This window comes from Cetorhinus maximus, chromosome 19 (genome assembly GCF_964194155.1).
Source record: "Cetorhinus maximus chromosome 19, sCetMax3.hap1.1, whole genome shotgun sequence".
In the NCBI taxonomy this organism is placed as follows: domain Eukaryota; kingdom Metazoa; phylum Chordata; class Chondrichthyes; order Lamniformes; family Cetorhinidae; genus Cetorhinus; species Cetorhinus maximus.
In genome coordinates, this window is record NC_135897.1 from 41,211,895 (window position 1) to 41,231,140 (window position 19,246).

Consider the following 19,246-nt stretch of genomic DNA (forward strand, 5'->3'; position numbering starts at 1 on the left):
CAACAGTAGACGTCTTGTCTCCACCAAGAAGCCCAGAGAGATAGCAATTGTTTAGTTTCCAATACTTCCCATTATGACCTTATTAAATAAACATAGGCCACCCATTGATTTGCAATTACTTTAGCTCTGTTTACCAGCTTCTCAAAACAAGTGTTTTCATTTATATTACATTTAAAAATTTCAATTCCCAAGCTAAAAATTATACTCCTTAAAATATATGAACCATGAAATTAAGTATTCTTAACAAATATTAATAAATTAAAGTAAAGAAGACTCCAATGGGAAAAGAATTGACAAATCTCTATGTATTGGCTTCTGCACTCTCACTCATGCCTTTCCTATGCTCTGCTGCCAGCCATTCTCAACGCAGCGTCTGAACATTTAATAAACTTTTGGCTCATGATCAACCTCCTGTAATCTCTCCTTTTATGCCAATACCACCCTATTCCTTTCAATTGCTTGTTTGAACAGATATATTAAGATGAAGACCGAACACATTTGAATGTTGCTGCACTGCCCAGCTTGCCAAAATTGCACATGCAGCATTGTCCATTGCTCACGCACTTCAACTGTTTTATAAAAACCGCCAACTACCAGCTAACCAAAACCAAATTCTTCAGTTAGCATCCCCTGTGTCACTGGATGCCCCAAGAAAATTTTGAGACTGCTGTCCTTCCAAAGGTTGGCCCTGCTTTCACAACACTATTTTTCTTGTTTCATTGAACAAGTGATCCTACAGCTTCCAGGTCACTAGAAATCCAGTGTTTTATCTATGTTATGATAAAAATCACTGTGGTCTTTTTAAAAAGAAAGGAATCCACATGACACCAGTGGAAAGAAAACCACTGGACAAGATCTCACTTTTAAAAATTTTATTGTACCAAACCAACTAAAATCAACATAACTGAAATGTTAATTCACAGGTGAAGAGTATTTAAAATAAAAAGGTAAACTTTACTTCTGTACAAATATGGCGTCATGTGTAACTCACAGTCTTTCCATCTTGTCCTCTGTTTTTTAGGATTTCTCACTTTCCATCGAATCAGCTTGGCTCTAGAGTCGCCTCCATGCGCAACCATATTCCATCGCAGTCCCTGGATGCAGTGACCACTGACAAGGCACAGGTCTATGAACCCTGTCTCACTTGAGTCACAACAGTACTGATGGCAGAGCGCTCAGAGACTGTCTTCACCGACTCCTTTAATGGTCTGGTGGGCTCTGGCATCACTTCAACAGCAGTAATGAGTACTGTCCAATCCATAATCTTTTGCTTTTCCTGTGTTCTGTCCTTTCCAACTGTATGACACGCACAGTAACTCAGTCTCTGTTCTATTTTCAGAGACCTGCTTTAGCACCAGGATTTGTTTGAAGGCTGCCAAATAGAAAGTTGGTCCAGTTGAAGTTGTTTTCTCTTTGTACAAATTCCCCATGTTCTGAACTTCCAAACAAAACAAAGGCTGACCCACAGCAATATGGTTGACTCTTCACTGCCCTCTGAAATGGCCTGGCAAGCCTCCCAGTTTAAGGGCAATTAGGGATGGGCAACAAATGCTGGCCTTACCAGTGATACCCACATCCCATGAAAGAATTTTTAAAAACTACAATTAGCTTTCTATTTACTCTTTGCCTCTTAGCTGTTCATCCCCACGGCAACCCAAGGTCACATGGGCATTTCTTAGAACCTAATGATGTCATATAATCAGGAAACTAACTAACCCCCTTTCAAGATACTCTCCAGCACATTTTTTTTCTTAAAGAGACATCACTGTAAAGAAAATACAGGCTTTTCCCAGTGCATGGGTCATCATAGCACTAATGCATTCATTAATATGGCACCTGGCATGACTCACTCAAAAAGTGTCTGTGCATGCTGTAGATGCTGCCAATCCAAATTTCACTCCTACAGACTTTATCGCTTGAGGTTTGTGGGGTGAGGTGCAGGGACTAGGCAAATTTCCTAAAAATCTTGGTTCATTACCAACTTAGTACCAAACAGCAACATTTTAGATCCATAATTATGCTGCAGCACAAAATGTCAAAGACCAGGTAATACCAGGCATGTGGCAGTTCCACAGTGATTTCACACTATAAATTGGCTTTGCTGAAATTGGCAAATTTACTGCTGCTGCTCAGTTTTAAAATAGAAAGCTCAAACTTTGCAAATCACAATCCATTTTCTTGGGAACGCTGTCTGCAGTAGAGTCAGCAGTAACTCAGAAAATGCAGAATATTACTGGTTAAGTGTTGGAAAATACCATGTTACAATATGCATTAGTGGCACACTCAGCTCAGATCACTTGGTAGACTATTTGGATTTGTTTGTGTGCAACTAAATTTTAGAGTTTGTTAAATAGGGTTCTTCTTTAAACATTAAATATTGCACATTGCATTCTTACTACTGTGAGCCACTAGGAAATCATATATAACTAATTGTTTCATTAGCTACTGGGAAGCTAAGATTCAACATGATAATAATTAATTTGCGTTAAGCATCTGCAGTGGCTGTGGCCTCACTAGTCTAATTATTGTTAGTATGTTTCTTCTGATATCTAGAAAAATGTTGCAATAATTAAATGTTAGCTACTGTTAAAAGGTAAAAGTCAGATTGGAATATGTCAGTTAATTTATTCCAATCTGTAATGTAACTATAACATATTCCAGTGGCATTATCATTTTGCATTGATACATAGCACAGAATTAATTTTGTGTATAAATATAAATTGTGCTCTGCATGAAGCGTAAAGCAATGGCTAGGGTTGGTTGAAGAGAGTCATCAACCCTGTGTGTTTAGTCCCTGGAGATAGTTTTTGTCTTCAGCTTTGATAAGTATTGATGTGCTAATTAAGCCAGGATGACTGTATGAGAGTTGTGAATGACTCTCCCTCTCCTGTGGTTCATTTAACCTGGAAACGCGACTATCCAAGAAATTACTATGCAATCAGGTCTGTAAAATCAATCTGTATTATTTTAAGTCTACTTGAAATTCATCCCGCATTTCAGGCAGTTCAAAGGCTATGGAACATTAAAGCACTAGTTTGAGAGATTAAATGGAGAGGAAGACAGAGGCACAAAAGCGTGGGAACCAGGGTGGTCCTGCCTGAAATGAAACTGAAGAGAAATGTTGCTGTGTGTTACAGACTATTGGTTAAGAGGTTCTGGCTACATTCACTGTTATTGTCAGCGGAGTATAATTTTAAAAGTTCACTGCACACAGGCTTGTGGTGTTCTTTACGTTTTTAATTTCTGTAACTACTCCTCGTTAGGTAATTTAGATTCTGAATCCTAATCAAGTGCAACGTGTTAATAATACCTTCTGAAGGGATTGGTAGAGAAATAATGTGCAGTGGGCACAAGCAAGCTGGGGTTGTGAGACTTCTAAAGAATATGATGTCGGTTCAGGAGCTAAGAACTGCAGGGAACTGCTCCTTAGAATATCCTCAAACTCAACATACCACTGGCAGAAAGTTGTGAAAGATATTTATCCCATCATAGTAACAGAGAAAAGATCTCAGTAGTCTAGGCCCTAAGCCCTGGAATTCCCTCCATAAATCTCCCTGATTCTCCACCTCTCCACCTCTCTGTCCTCCTTTAAGATGCTCCTTAACAAAAGTTTTGGTCACCTCTCCTTATAGATGTATAAAATTCTGAGGGGGTAGATATGTTCCGAGGCTGTTTCCCTTGGCTGGAAAGCCTAGAACTAGGGGTTAGGATAAGGCGTTGACCATTTTGGACTGAGAAGAGGAGGAATTGCTTTGTTAAGAGGGTTGCAAATTTTTGGAATTCTCTTGCCAAAGAGTTGTGGATGCTTAGTCCATGATATATTCGAAACTGATATTAATAGATTATTGGTCTCTAAGAATATTAAAGGATGAAGGAATGGGGTGGAAAAGTATACAGTTGATGTAAAAGCTCAGCCATGAGCTTACTGAAAGGTGGAGAAGGCTCAAAGGGTCATATGTCTTACTCTTGCTGCCACCTCTTATGTTCCTATGTAGCTCGGTGTCAAATTTTGTTTTATCACGTTTCTGTGAAGTGCCTTGGGAGATTTTACTGTGTTAAAGGTGAAATATAAGAGCAAGTTGTTGCTTGTTGTTGAAGCAATTTATTGTTATTGAAATGGTAGGAGACCATTAGTCTAACAAATTATAAGAGAAGCAAAGAGAGAATATGAGAAGAACCTGGCAATTATAATAAAAGGGAATCCAAAAGCCTTCTATAGGCATATAATAGTAAAATTATTGTAAAGGGAGAGGTAGAGCTGATTAGGGACAAAAAAGGGATTTATGCATGGGGACATGAGGTACAAAATGAGTACTTTGCATCTGTTTTCACCAAGAAAGAAAATGCTCCCAAAGCCTTAGTGAAAGAAGAGATAGTTGAGACATTGAATGGGCTAAAAATTATCGAAGAGGACAAAGTAGAAAGGGTTGGCTATACTTAAAGTTGATAAGCCATCAGGACAGGATGCGATGCACCTGAGGATACAAAGAGAAGTAAGAGTGGAAATTGCAGAGGCACTGGCTATAATCTTCCAATCCAGGGATGTTGCCAGAGGACTGGAGGATTGCAAATGTTACATCACTGTTCAAAAAAGAATAAGAATAAGCCCAGCAACTATAGGCCTCGGCGGTGGGAAAATTTGTAGAAATGATCATCCAGGACAAAATTAACCATCGCTTGGACAAATGTGGATTAATTAAGGAAAGTCAGCACAAATTTATTCAAGGAAAATCCTGTTTAACTGATCAAAAAATTTGATCAAGTTAGTTAATAGAGATGATTGATGAGGGTAATGCAGTTGATGTGGTGTATGTGGACTTCCGAAAGATGTTTGATAAAGTGTCACAAACAGGTTTTGCCAGCAAAATTAGAGCCCATGGAATAAAAAGGACAGTGGCAGCATGGATGTCAGGTTGGCTGAGTGACAGGAAACAGAAAATAATGGTGAATGGTTGTTTTTTGGACTGGAGAAAGGTATACAGTGTGATTCCCCAGGGGTCTGTTACTAGGATTACTGCTTTTCTTGACCTATGTTAATGATCTACACTTAGGTGTGCAGGGCATAATTTTAAAAAGCTGCAGATGACACAAAATGTGTAAGTATTGTGAACTGAGGATGATAGTGATTGACTTCAGGAGGATATAGACAGGCTGGTGGATTAGGCAGACATGTGGCAGATTAAATTTGATGCAGAGAATTTTGAACTAATACATGTTGGTATCATGAACAAGGAAAGGAATTATAAAATGAAGGATACAATTCTAAAAGGGATGCAGGAGTAGAGGGACTAGGGTTATGCGGGCACAAATTGTTGAAGGTGGTAGGGCAGGTTGAGAGATTGGTTAATAAGGCATACAGGATTCTAGGCTTTATAAATAGTGGCATAGAATACAAAAGCAAGGACATTTTGGTAAATCTTTATAAAAGATTTATAACTGGCTCAACTTCAACTGGAGGAATGTGTTCAGTTTTAGGCACCACACTTTAGGAAGGATGTGAAGGCATTGGAGAGGGTGCAGGTAAAATATACGAGAATGGATGCAGGGATGAGGTACTTCAGTAACTTGGCTGGAGTGAAGCTGGGGCTGTTCTCCTTAGAGAAGAGAAGGTTCAGAGATGATTTGATGGAGGGGTTCAAAACCATGAGGTGTCTGGACAGGTAGGACAGAAGTGTTGGTAGGGTCGAGAACTAGAGGAGACTGATTTAAGGTGAATGGCAAAAGAACCAAAGACAACATGAGGAAAGGATTTTCCAGCACATGGTTAGGATCTGGAATGTACTGCCTCAGAGTGGGGTGGAGGCAGATTCAACCCTGGCTTTCCAAAGAAAATTCGATAATTATCTGAAGAGAAAAAAGTTGCAGGGCTATGGGGAAAGGGCAGTGGAATGGAACTAGATGAGCTCTCTTGCAGAGAACTGGCACGGACATGAAGGGCCAAATGGACTCGTTCTTTGCTGTAACCGTTCTTTGATTCTATGGGCAGAATTTTTCCCCTTGGTGGTGCGGGATTGGCGGGGGCGGGCGGGGCGGTTGAGAAACCGACTGCTGCCCGCGATCGCCAGAGCTCCGTGATTTTATGCGGGTGGGCCAGCCCGCCCAGCGTGATAAGTGAGCAGCAGCGCTGAGCACTGCCTGTGTGGGCTGGGGGCGGGGTGAGTGCGAGCAGGCCTAGTGCGAACTTCGCGCATGCGCACGAGAGAGCACAGAATAATCTCTTTGAGGCACGGAGCTGCCTCAGGGAGATGAAGAATATATTGAACAAATTATTGGACATCAGAAAAATTTAATAAAACATGTCCCCTCATATGACTGTCACATGAGCAGGGACATGTTTTTTAATTAAAAAATAAAGTTTTTATTTTATTTGTATGTGCTTTTGGAAGTCTCATCCCGCCCGTGGATGAGGTTTCCAAAAAATGCAAAGGCTGCTTGGCCTTTTCGCCTGCCTGCCAAATGTAAGGTTGAACAGACAGTGAAAAATTAAACTCAATTGATAACTTAGTGACCTTAATAGGCCTTTTAATTGTTAGCGGGTCTGCTGCCCGAATTATTGCGTGACTGCACATTGACGTTGGCATGCTCGGCTGACGTCATCGCACGTCATTCAGCGCTCGGTCAGGACAGGCGCATGCCCACCCGCCGAGCTAAAACTTCTGGCCTATAAATCCTGAAATCTTGGCCTGTCTACACTATCTGTTGGAGTTTAAATATATTGAAGTGTGGTCTACAGTAAAGGGTAGGGCAGAGAAAACGGAAGCCCTAAATCTGACTGGAAAAATTGATGTAACTTGATGTAAACTGATCCTGCACCAATTGAATGTTCATAAAATGCCATTCAGCATACCCTTTATGATGCTGGAAGTAGTGATTAAATTCAGGGCCATTCTTTCGCATATTGGTAGAGAATAGGTAGTGTATGTGAATGCTTTCCATGTTTCTACCGGTACTTTTCTTTCCAGTTTTTTGTTTATTCATACAAGTCATTACAGTTTCTGCTTGTTAAAATCTTTGTAAGGCTACATGGTCAGGATAAGGCTGGCAGATAAAACAAAGACAAGAAAACACAGCAGTGATATTGTTTTCCTTAATAATAACTTCATGCTTATTATACAAAACTGATGAAGGTTATTGGATACCTATAGAGAAAATTACCCACTAAAGTGTGTAAACTCCTCATAACCTTTATTCAACTATACCACTATAGTATTTATATGGCTTATCTAAGAGACTGGGAATTATTAGACAGGAAACTACATTTATTGATGCAAAAAACCTGAAAATGATGACTTACTTTTATTCTCACATTGTTCTTTCTTTGAAATTTCATGAACTAAATACCACTTGCAAATGACAACATAGAATCAAACTTTCACTTGTTGAATGTGTTAACAGCCTACTCAGTAAAATTACAGTGCTGACGATCAGAACAAGAGCCTCTACTTCTGAACACATGAAACCTTTGTTAGAAGACCCTGGAAGCTAAGAATAATTCCTTCATTACATCACACCGTAGTTGGGCCAGGTTATAATTATGTATTATACACATTGTTCTTGTGCTGGATTAGAAACAAAACTTCTTAAATGCTTATTTGACCTCATCCATTGTAAAATGGAATATCCTAACGGACCTGCTATTGTCCTTACTGGAAGTTGTGATAATTATAGGTGTTGCCTAGGAAAGAGGGTAAAAATGGCCCTAGTAATAATGTTGAATGACTGTGTGACTCATTGGCCTAGGAATTCCTCCAGGCCGTTTTTAAAGCACCAAATGTGCATAGGGAACGATCCCTGTGCCTGAAGGAGGAGGCCCTTGGATGTCAGGACAGAAATTAGTTCTTGCTGTGCCTGTTTTCCATATATAAGATGTCTAAGATAGACTAATTTTAGACTGCAGAGTGTTGCAACCCAAGGGAGCTTGAGAAACATCTGCCACAAAATTGGGAAAATTAAATTTTGAAGTCAGTCTAAAATGGGCAGTAGGGCCCTTGTATTTTTTAATATATGTTCATGGGTTGTGTGCATCGTTGTTGCCCAACCCTAATTTCCCTTGAGAGTGAGTGGGTTTCCTTCTTGAACTGCTACAGTCATCTGGTGTAGGCCCACAGTTCTGATAGGAAAAGAGTTTCAGGATTTTGACCCAACGACAGTGAAGGAACTGTGGCATAGGGCAGAATCGTCCGCTCCTGTTTGCTGTGGGTATCATAGCAGGTGGGAGTGGAAAATATCGGGAGAACCCAAAAATTGGTTTCACTACATCATAAAACCAGTTTGCAATCGTTCGCTCCACCCATAAATGGCAGGCAGGGCTTCCTGACGCCGCACGTCAAGAACCTAATTTCAATATTTTAGCATCGTGTGATTGCACGCCAAAGTGTTTCACAAGTGTACATAACTGACGTGCACCTGGTGAGCTGCACTTCACTCAGGACTTCGAGGTTCATTTGCCTACCTTGCTTCGGGCAGCACTCACGGTCATCAGTGCCAGGCTTCACAGAGAGCACCACATCACTTTTAGGGGGGCTCACAGGCAGGTCTCTACCTACCAGGCCAGCCATAAGCCATATGTGGATGGCTTTTCAATGGCTTCAGGGCTAGGGCTTGCTTGGGGATGGGGGAGAAGTGGCCTCGGGCAAGAGAAGAGGCTGCAGGGTGAGGCCTGTACTGGGGATGGGGAAGTATCCCATGGTGTGTGTGCGATACATGTTGATCTGTGCAAGTGGTCTCAAGGTGGTGAGGGTGAGGAGGTGGTATCCAGAGGAGATGAGGCCAGATGGAGATGTGAAGGTGTGTGTATGAGTGAGTGGTGATGTCCCTTGAGCTGGCAGTGAGTGAGATGCAAATGAAAGTGTGGTGGCCTTGTGAGTCTGTGAGTTTAAAGTGATGAGATGATTGCCTTATCCTGGTGGCACAGATGAAATCATTCATCCCCTTTCTGCACAGGGTGATGAACCTCTTCTGTGCAGCATTGGCAGTGACCACCACTGCCAACACTTTCCAAGCTGTAGTGGTGAGATTGCTGGACCTCCTGCGGCCAGAGTGGAGGTGGAGGACATCATCGTGGGCCTCCAAAAGGCATTCCAGTAAAGGGCCACTGAACTCTTCGTGGCTTTCAGGGCCATGTCTTCACTGGAGCAGTCTTGGACTGCAAGCATTGAGAACTGTGTGGGCGGCTGCAGTTTAGATTTGGCATTTGGAGTGAGGAAACTGTGAGGTACTGGCGTGGCAGGCGATTCAGAGGCTGCCTGCCAGAGAGATGGCGTGTTTCCTGTGGCTGAATAATTAATGAGGCAGGAAGTGGATAATATGGTGCAAAAACCTGCCATTGCGGCCAGCAGGTAAAATATCTTTCTTCACGCTCGCTACCGCATTTGGTACAATTCTGGGACGATTCTGGCCATAGTTCCAAGTCAGAATGAGGGGAACTTGCAGGTGGTGGTGATCCCATGCTTCTGGTGGTAGAGGTCTGCAAGTTTGGAAGGTGCTGTCAAAGGAGGCTTGGTAAGTTGCTGCAGTGCATTTTGTAGATGGTATGCACTGCTTCCACTGTGCATTGGTGGTGGAGGGAGTGAATGTTTAAGGCGGTGGATGGGGTACTGATTAAGCGGGCTGGTTGTCCTGAATAGTGTTAAGCTTCTTGAGTGTTTTTGGAACTACACTCATCCAGGAAAAGGGAGAATATTACATCACACTCCTGACTTGTGCCTTCTGTTAATCACCACAGAATTTCCAGCCTCTGACCTGCTTTGTAGCCACAGTATTTATATGGTTGGGCCAGTTAGGATTTTGTTCAATGGTAACCCCCAGGATGTGGATGGTGATGTTTGTCAAGGGGCGATGGTTAACTTCTCTCTTGTTGAAGGTGGTCATTGCCTGGCGTTTGTGTGGCCACTTATCAGGCCAAGCTTGGATGTTGTCCAAGTGTTGTTGCATATGCACATGGACTGTTTCAGTATCTGGGGAAACAAAAACAAAAATAGCTGGAAAAACTCAGCAGGTCTCACAGCATCTGCGGAGAGGAATACCGTTAATGTTTCGAGTACATATGACTCTTCATCAGAACTAAAGAAAAATAGAAATGAGGTGAAATATAAGCTGTTTGAGGTGGGTGGGACAGGTAGAGCTGGATAGAGGGCCAGTGATAGGTGGAGGCAAAGAAGAGATTGCCAAAGATGTCATAGACAAAAGGACAAAGGGGTGTTGACGGTGGTGATATTAGCTTAGGAATGTGCTAATGGTGACATGAAGGGTAGAAAGCAGGATGAGCAAGTGACAGATAGCCCTAGTGGGGTTGGGGTAGGGGAAGGGATCGAAATAGGCTAAAAGGTGGGGGTAAAACAATGGATGGAAATAAATTTTAAAATAATAGAAATAGGTGGGAAAAGAAAAATATATTTTTTAAAATTATAAATTATTAGAAAAAAGGGGGATCGGAAAGGGGGTGGGGATGGAGGAGAGAGTTCATGATCTGAAGTTGTTGAACTCAATGTTAAGTCTGGAAGGCTGCAAAGTGCCTAATCGGAAGCTGAGGTGCTGTTCCTCCAGTTTGCATTGAGCTTCACAGGAACATTGCAGCAGGCCAAGGACAGACATGTGGGCATGAGAGCAGGGTGGTGTGTTGATGCCCACATGTCCGTCCTTGGCCTGCTGCAATGTTCCAGTGAAGCTCAACGCAAACTGGAGGAACAGCACCTCATCTTCCGATTAGGCACTTTACAGCCTTCCAGACTTAACATTGAGTTCAACAACTTCAGACCATGAACTCGCTCCTCCATCCCCACCCCCTTTCCGATCCCCCTTTTTTCTAATAATTTACAATTTTAAAAATATATTTTTCTTTTCCCACCTATTTCTATTATTTTTACATTTTTTTCATCTTTTGTTTTATCTCCACCTTTTAGCCCATTTCGATCCCTTCCCCCCACCCCACCCCCACTAGGGCTATCTGTCACTTGCTCATCCTGCTTTCTACCCTTCATGTCACCATTAGCACATTCCTAAGCTAATATCACCACTGTCAACACCCCTTTGTCCTTTTGTCTATGACATCTTTGGCAATCTCTTCTTTGCCTCCACCTATCACTGGCCCTCTATCCAGCTCTACCTGCCCCACCCCCCTCAAACGGCTTATATTTCACCTTATTTCTATTTTTCTTTAGTTCTGATGAAGAGTCATACGGACTTGAAACGTTAACTATATTCCTCTCCGCAGATGCTGTCAGACCTGTTGAGTATTTCCAGCTATTTTTGTTTTTGTTTCAGATTTCCAGCATCCACTGTATTTTGCTTTTATTTCAGTATCTGGGGAGATGTGAATGGTACTGAACACTGTACAATCATCAGCGAACATCCCCGCTTCAACCTTATGATGGAAGATGGTTGGAACTCCTGCAGCTGGGACTGAAATAATTGGGCTGTAACAACCACAACCATCTTCTTTTGTGCTAGGTATGACTCCACCCAGTTGAGTGTTTTCTCACATTTCCCATTGATTTAAATTTTGCCTGGGCTGTATGATGCCATGATGCCACTTTTGCTCAAATGTTGCCTTGATGTCAAGGACTGTCACTCTCACTTCACCTCCTGAGTTTAGCTCTTTTGTCCGTGTTTGGACCAAGGCTTTAATGAGATAAGGAGCTTTGTATAACCCAAACTGATTATCAGTGAGCAGGTTATTGTTGAGAAATTGCCACTTGATAGCACCTATGACGATCCCTTTCATCACTTTGTCGATGATCGAAAGTAGACTGATGGGATGGTAATTGGCCAGATTGGATTTGTTGGATTGATGCCAGCGTTGTGACTGCACTGGAACAGCTTGGCTAGGGCGTGGCAAGTTCTGGAGCACAAGTCTTCAGTACTATTGCCAGGATGCTGTCAGAGCAGAAAAGAGGTCCAACACTTGTTTAAAGACTCTGAAAAGAAAGTATATTGCCCTGTGATAAGCAGATCTTGGGTTATATTTTTGGGATGTGGCTGTGGTCTAGCAAGTGATCATCACTGAAAGGGTAAGTGGATATTTCTTTTTAAAATTTCCATGGGACTAGGAAGTTCAGGCATTGTTCTCCTGGCTCCACAGTATTTCCAATGGCGTTCTGGTAGCCACAATAGGTCCCCCTCTTGCTCTTCTCTACCTCACTGGGATTTATATATAGGGTCTTCGGGTGCAGCAGACAACCTGAAATTGCATGTTTCCGTTGGCCGAACTGCTTATGAAGCTGTACAGATGATAACAACTCACCTTGCACATTAAGTGCATGCCCATAAACCTTTGAAGAATCCATAAACAGGTGTCACATTCTTACAAATAACAGGGCTCACCACCTGTTTTAGGTCACTACACCCTTCCTAATAATGAACTGCCTAATTTTGGTTCAAAAATTTTTCAGGCATATTTTGGCTGCAGGATGGTGTACCACAAAATTAATTTACACCTTTAAAATAAGCCCAGCAAAGACTAATTTTTATGCCATCATGTAGGACCAGGGAAGTCTATATTTTCCTGATTAAATTGATCTTATTGAATGGCGGAGCAGGTTCAAGGGGCCGAATGGCCTACTCCTGTTCCTGTTTCTTATTTTCTTATGTTCCTTTGAGCATGTTCAGGACCCATATGTACTTGGGGTTTAATAAGGATGGGTTGTTTCAGGTAGGGTAATAGAGAGTCTTTGGTAGAATATCTTTCTTTGTACTCGCCATGAACTGTTTGACTCAACAAGTCCATACATATATTCCTAATTCATGATTAGGGTACATCTGATACACAAGTGTATTGCTGAAAGCTATTGAAGTTCAAGCAATGATTTTGTTGCTGATTGTGCTCATTTTATAAGTAATATCTTAATTCTAGGTAAGCCTATCAAGAAATATAGGCCCTGATTTTGCGATCAGTGGTGGAGTGACAGCAATCATCACTGACCGTAAAGAAATCCACCCACAGAGATATAACGATCTCTGTGATGTGGATTTCCTCTCTTCTTGGTGTTAATTTGAATCTGGCGTCAAGTCAAAGGGATGTCCAGTCATCCAACAACAGTGATGTCATTATGCAGGATAAGCAGACAATCACACTGAATTACTCTTATAGACAGCAAAGCAGAAAGTAAAATGCACTGATTACTCTTCACTTTTTAACATTACTTTACAGAGAGTGAAATAAATGATTCAGTCGAAACTGAAATATCATAAACAAGCTTTAAAAATGCTGTTTTAGAAATTTGTGGAATTTGTTTTATCATTGTGGAGCAATTTGGCTTTCCAGAAACATAAAATTCATTTTTCATGACCAGAGAGGTCTTTTAGCAGAAATTATTAACTCAGTAATCATGAACTCAGTAATTCATTGAAAACTCAATTATCCTCATTTAACAAGGTGTTTTCTAATTGGTTGCAGGTGGGGGTGACTTCAACAGAACACCCTGTGGAGAAGTACAGAATCACTGACAGCAACTTCTGGATTTCCATTTTAACAATGCATACATGAATTCCAGAAGTTGCTGTTGGTTTCATAGGAGTAATAATGGCAAATACTGACAGTTTTGCTATTATTTCTATCCTAAAATCTGGGCTATAATCTTTTTAGTGTATTAACATGCTGCAGCAAAGATTATTGACAAATGGATTTGTACCTGGGACTTCCCCATTACAGGTATGTCACTTTGTGATCTTGGCTAGACCATCGAGAGAGGTACTGAATAAAAGTTGTTTTTGTTAGCAGGAGAATGGGGAATAACTCGATGGAGCAGACAGGTTTCAATAAGAAACAGATAAGCTTATAGAGAGCTTTTTAGGTGCTACATGCTCAATCAGGACTCTCGTCAGGAAGACCCACCCCCCGAATTGTCTGTGTTTAGGGCTCATTGGTTGGAGCCTCAGAACATCACGTGACCCCTGATAGACAGCAGGAGAGGCTATACCCTCAGTTACTACAATTCCACCCCCTTTAGTTTTTTTACAATTTCTAATTACAGGGAAACGTTTGAATATCCAACAACATATACATATATACAACTTCAGGTGATTAAAGATCAAGTCTCTGAGGTGTTCTCCTTATACGGCTAGAGCGGTGTAGCTCTACCGTTTGAGGGTTCTCAACAGAATTCACAGGATCTGGAATTGCAGCATAAGACACATCATCAGAAAGTGCCAGTTCTGGGTTTGGCAGCTGTCGAGAGACATTGGGCATGTATATTCTAGGTTGATTGGTCACCTCAGGAATTGACGGTTCGACGTTAATCACTGGTGGAATAGCTGGTTGTTGGAATGTTTCCCTAGCACAAATATGATCTACGTGCTTACAAATGATTCTATCTTGCACTTGTACTCGGGAAGGTAATGGACCAGTCTCTGAGACAATGGTTCCAGGAACCCAAAAAGGTCCACTTCCGAAATTTTGCACAAATACTGTGTCACCTATACTGAATGTGCGAGCTTTGCTGTGTATATCATGATTAAATTTTTGATTACTCTGATTCCGCTCTACCATCCTCTCTAAATTTGGAAACACCAGGCTTAACCGTGTATGTAGGTGGCGTTTCATCAATAATTCAGACGTTGTTGGACCTGTAGTCAAATGTAGCGTTGTACGACCACAGAGAAGAAAGCCGGAAAGTCGAGATTCTAGAGTACCTTATGATAACCTTTTATTACCAGAGTTAAAAGTTTATACAGCTCTCTTGGCTAAACCATTCGATGAGGGATGGTAAGGGGCTGTTTTAAGATGTCTGATTCCATTCAGATTCATGTATTTCTGAAACTCTGTGCTGGTAAAGGCTGTACTGTTATCAGAAACAATGATTTCAGGTAGGCCAGGTGTGCTAAAACGGTGACGCAGCTTCTTGACAGTTGCGCTCTGTATTAGTGATTTGACTTCGTATACATCCACCCATTTAGAATGTGCATCTACAATCAACAAAAACATGGCACCTAAGAATGGTCCGACATGATCGATATGTAGTCTAACCCAGGGTCGACCAGGCCACTCCCACAGACGCAGGGGAGCTGAAACAGGCAACTTCTGTTGTTGCTGCCAATGGAGGCAGTGCTTGACCGTGCTTTCAATGTCAATGCCTGTCCACCAGACATAGCTTCACGGAAGTGTCTTCATCTTCGATATGCCTGGATGCACACTATGAAGTTCTGTCAAGCGTGGTTCTCGACCTTGTGATGGGACGACAACTCTTGATCCCCACAACAAAATTCCATCTTGACAGCTCTGTGTTTCTGGCACGGAATGATCTCAAATCTTCAGATACAGGTGAATTTGACCATCCCTGCAAAATAAAGTCTCTGACTTTTGGCAATATTGGATCTCTGTTCATCCAATTTCTAATTTGCTTTGCGCACATAGGCAAAGAATCCAAGAAATTCAGTAATAGCACAACTGTTGGAACAACTAGTGGAACAGGAACATGTGTAATGCTATCGGTAACTGGAGACGACTGAGTACGTCCGCATTTGCAACATGCAAGTCAGGCCGGTACATAAAAGTATACTCATATGCAGATAGTATCAGAGCCCAACATTGTATTCTTGCTGAGGCTATTGGCAGAATGGCTTTATCCTCACTGAATGAGGATAATGAGGTTAAGCCTGTGAGTCTCTCGTAGCACTCTCCATGGTGAGGGAGATTTCTTGGGTGCGCTTAAAGTTGATGTCGACCTCGGCCAGTAAATGGTGCTGTGTAGCATCGCCCTGAACTCCACAAAATAATTGGTCCCGCAGCATCTCATTTAATGTGTGCCCAAAGTCACAGTGTTCTGTCAACTGCTTAAGGTTCGCTATATAGGTTGTGATGGACTCTTCTGGGGCCCTAACTCTGGAATTAAATTTAAAATGCTGCATTATTATGGATGGCTTTGGCTGGAAGTGCGTTTTCATGATGTCCACTAATTCATTATAGGACTTAGAATTGGGCGTGCTCGGGACCGTCAGGTTGTGAATGAGATTGTATGTCTTACTGCCGCATACACTCAAAAAGATGGATTTCTGCTTTTCCTGTGTGGTAATTTCGTTCGCTATGAAATAAAATCCGAGGCACTCTACATACTGGCTCCAGTCTTCCATAGTTGCATTAAAAGGATCGACTCTGCTGAAGAGTGGCATGACTGGTGAGTAGTCTTTTCATTTTCTTAAGATTCGATGTACTCATGGTAACAAGGCAAGGTGCAGCGTCGGAGCTATTTTACCCTCATCGCCACATGTAATGACTCGACAGAGCAGTCAGGTTTCAACAAGAAACAGATAAACTTTATTACAGAGAGCTTTTCAGGTGCTACATGATCGATCAGGACTCTCGTCAGGAAGACCGCACCCCTGGATTACCCGCGTTTAGGGCTCATTGGTCGAAGCTTCCCAGAGCATCATGTGAGCCTTGATAGACAGCAGGAAAGGCTATTCCCTACAGATTACTACAGATTTGTACCTGGAATTTCCCCATTATAGGTATGTTACTTTGTGATCTTGGCTAGGCCATTGAGGGAGGTACTGGGTAAAAGTTGCTCTTGTTAGCAAGAGAATGGGGGAAATTGTGACAAAGTGTCCCAGGTGATTTTCAGGTGCTTCCCATGGAGTCCGTTTGTTCCTCCCTCTCACCAGAGCTTCTCCTCCACCAGTGCCATGCCTCCAATTCATTTAATTGCATGAAAAGAAGATTTCAGGTGGAATCATCCCAGATTTGCACAAAGTGTGGTGGCGGGCGGGAAAAAGGACGTTTTAACTGTTGGCCGCCATGGCGGTTTTTTGTGCCGTATTGTCCTATTCCTGGCGCTTCTCTCCTCATTAATAATTAATTCCTGGGCAACATGCTGAATTGCTGGCGAGGCCTCTGAATTGCCTGCCCTGCCGTCACCTCAGGCTTTCAGTAATCCGGGTGCCACATTTAAAGGGCGCCCCTGCACAGAGCTAGCGCTCTCTAAGGGATCAAAGGCTGCTGCAAAGTCATGGCTGCCAAAGGGAGGAAACATGCTGCCCCAAATTTAGCGACGCCTCCCTCAGGCACCCACTGGATGCCATTGGTGGCCCACCATGAAGTCTTTTACTCCTGCTCTGGGCGAAGACCAGCAAGCAAGCTGATCAATCCAGCATGGGAGGCAGTGGCAGTGGTGATTAGTGCCCATGCCCTGAAAAAGAGGACAGCAACCCAGTGTCGAAAGAGGATGAGTGATCTCCTCCATTCTGCCAGGCTAAGTCACTCTTCTCATCACTTTCAACTTACACGCTCACAAACCCATCACATGTCCACAGGGATCTCACTCACTGCCAGTTCAAGGGACATCATCATTCACTCTTTCACGCTCACCTTCATCTGCCCTGTGGATCATGTCCTCATCCCGTCTATGGCACCACTCACCACCCACAGATGTTAGGCATCCTTCACATCTGGTTGGCATCCTGCTTACACACTCTCCATCTGTCTTCATACATGATAAGCTGGCACACAACAAAAGGGAGAGGTTGCAGACTGGTGAAGGAATGGCCAAAATCAGGGTCCTCACAGATTTTGAAAATAGAGTCATCCAGCTGGCCAGCAACGATCTGGACTGTTCCTGTGCTGACGGTGAGGTCGGCTGTGCTCAACCAAGTGAGGATCCAGCAGTGCAACATCCATCAGACAACCATGCTGTGAGTGAGTTCCCCTGATCCACAGTCCCCTGCCATGCACTAATTATCTCTCTTTGCTTTCACAGGCACATCTGGGAAGCAGCTGAGGGGGTCCACGAGCCAGGCCGTCGACTCAAGCCCCAAAGACACCTTGGAAGAAGAATCTGATGACCCCCTAATTGAAGATCCATCACAGTGTTCATCCATACCCTCCACCAGCGCAAGGACGTGCACCTTGGTGGTTCTAGAGTAGCCTCAGGGTCACAATCAGGTGAGCACATCGCACTGTCTGATCCACAGCAGGGGGCAACAGGGACTTCCCAGGTTCCCGGCACTCGGAGGACTGTTGGAGGCCAGAAATCTGCTGAACTCTGGACTCGGTCATACCTCAGTTGCTCAAACTGAGAAGGGAAGCTCAGGAACATCAGGAAGGGATGTCCGCTGCAATCCTCAGATTGCAAGGCATGATGGAGGAGTCCGTACACCTTCAGTCTGAGGTGATAGCGCTGGCATGACAATGCACTGAGGTCAACACTGGTCAGATGGCGGCCATATGGAGATCTTGGCACAGGACTGCACTGCTGCATGGGCTGAACTTCATTGCTGATGCCATAGTTGTCCTCTGACAGTGTCAATGCAAGAGAGGTGCGGGGCAACTTGATTTCACTCCAGCTTCCCTTTCATTTCAAGGAGTCAGCCAGGGGCCCTTGGGCACCGATAATGAGGAGGATCAGCAGGTGCGCACCCTGGGGCCATCCACCCAGGATGTCTGGCCCATCCGAATCCCCTCTTCCTGTGACGCCCGCGCTCCAGCTTCACAGGACGAGCAGGGTGCCACTGCCACACTGCAGGACCCTGAAAGCAGGCCGGGGCCCTCCAGGTCTCGGTTCTCTAGAGGATACCCATCAAGGTCATCACAGATGGGGCGTCACAGTCAGTAGGCTGCCTCCCTCTCTGCTGTGGATGTCGGGAGAGCACTAAGACATAGTGGCAGGCTTAGAAATGTTAAGAAGATGTAGTTGCAAAGCCTGGGCATGGCTGTTAATGACTTGTGCTTAATGTTCACAATTGTAAATAAACTCGCAAGAATGTCTCCTTGCCTGTGGCTCCTTGTTATGATGAGCAGCATTCGTGTCAGTCAAATGTGAAACCTTGGTTCCTGCACAAGGTAAAGGCAGGTTTCTCAGTCCAGGGCCCCTTTCCTGTGCAGTGTGTAACCTTCGGACCAAAGTGATGTTCTGGCTTCACACTCACTGGACACATTAGTGATGCCTGCATCTCGATGGTGCTTGTCATTGCTGCCAGAATGTTGTGGGCAGGCATCACAGTGTTCCATCATTTTCTCTGCGTGCTCTCAGCACCTTTGAGTTGGGGCTGACCCCCATCTCTTTAGCATCTTTGACCGGTGATGATGTGTTCCTGAAGGGGTCAGGTGCTGAAGGCCGACAAAGGACCAGGTGCATTTAAATTTTCATGGCTGCACCTCTATGATATGACCCTGATCACAGAGCACAATCGAGCTGCCCTCAGCCAGACAGGAGTCAGACATTCACAGAGGCTATGTGAAGATCTATGGAGTGTCCTCACTGCATGTCATCATCATCCTCCTGGTGGAATCTAGTAACTATTGAGGCCTTTGCTGCGC

At 43.3% G+C, this 19,246-nt stretch overlaps 1 long non-coding RNA gene across 1 annotated transcript in view; it reads left to right on the forward strand.

Annotated features, from left to right (window-relative positions):
- LOC144694179 (uncharacterized) overlaps window positions 1-3,066 on the forward strand; it is a 28,347-nt gene extending 25,281 nt beyond the window's left edge. Inside the window, exon 3 of the long non-coding RNA XR_013579669.1 lies at window positions 1,022-3,066. This is a non-coding gene — a long non-coding RNA (uncharacterized LOC144694179). The remainder of the gene's footprint in view (window positions 1-1,021) is intronic.
- Window positions 3,067-19,246: the final 16,180 nt, after the last annotated feature.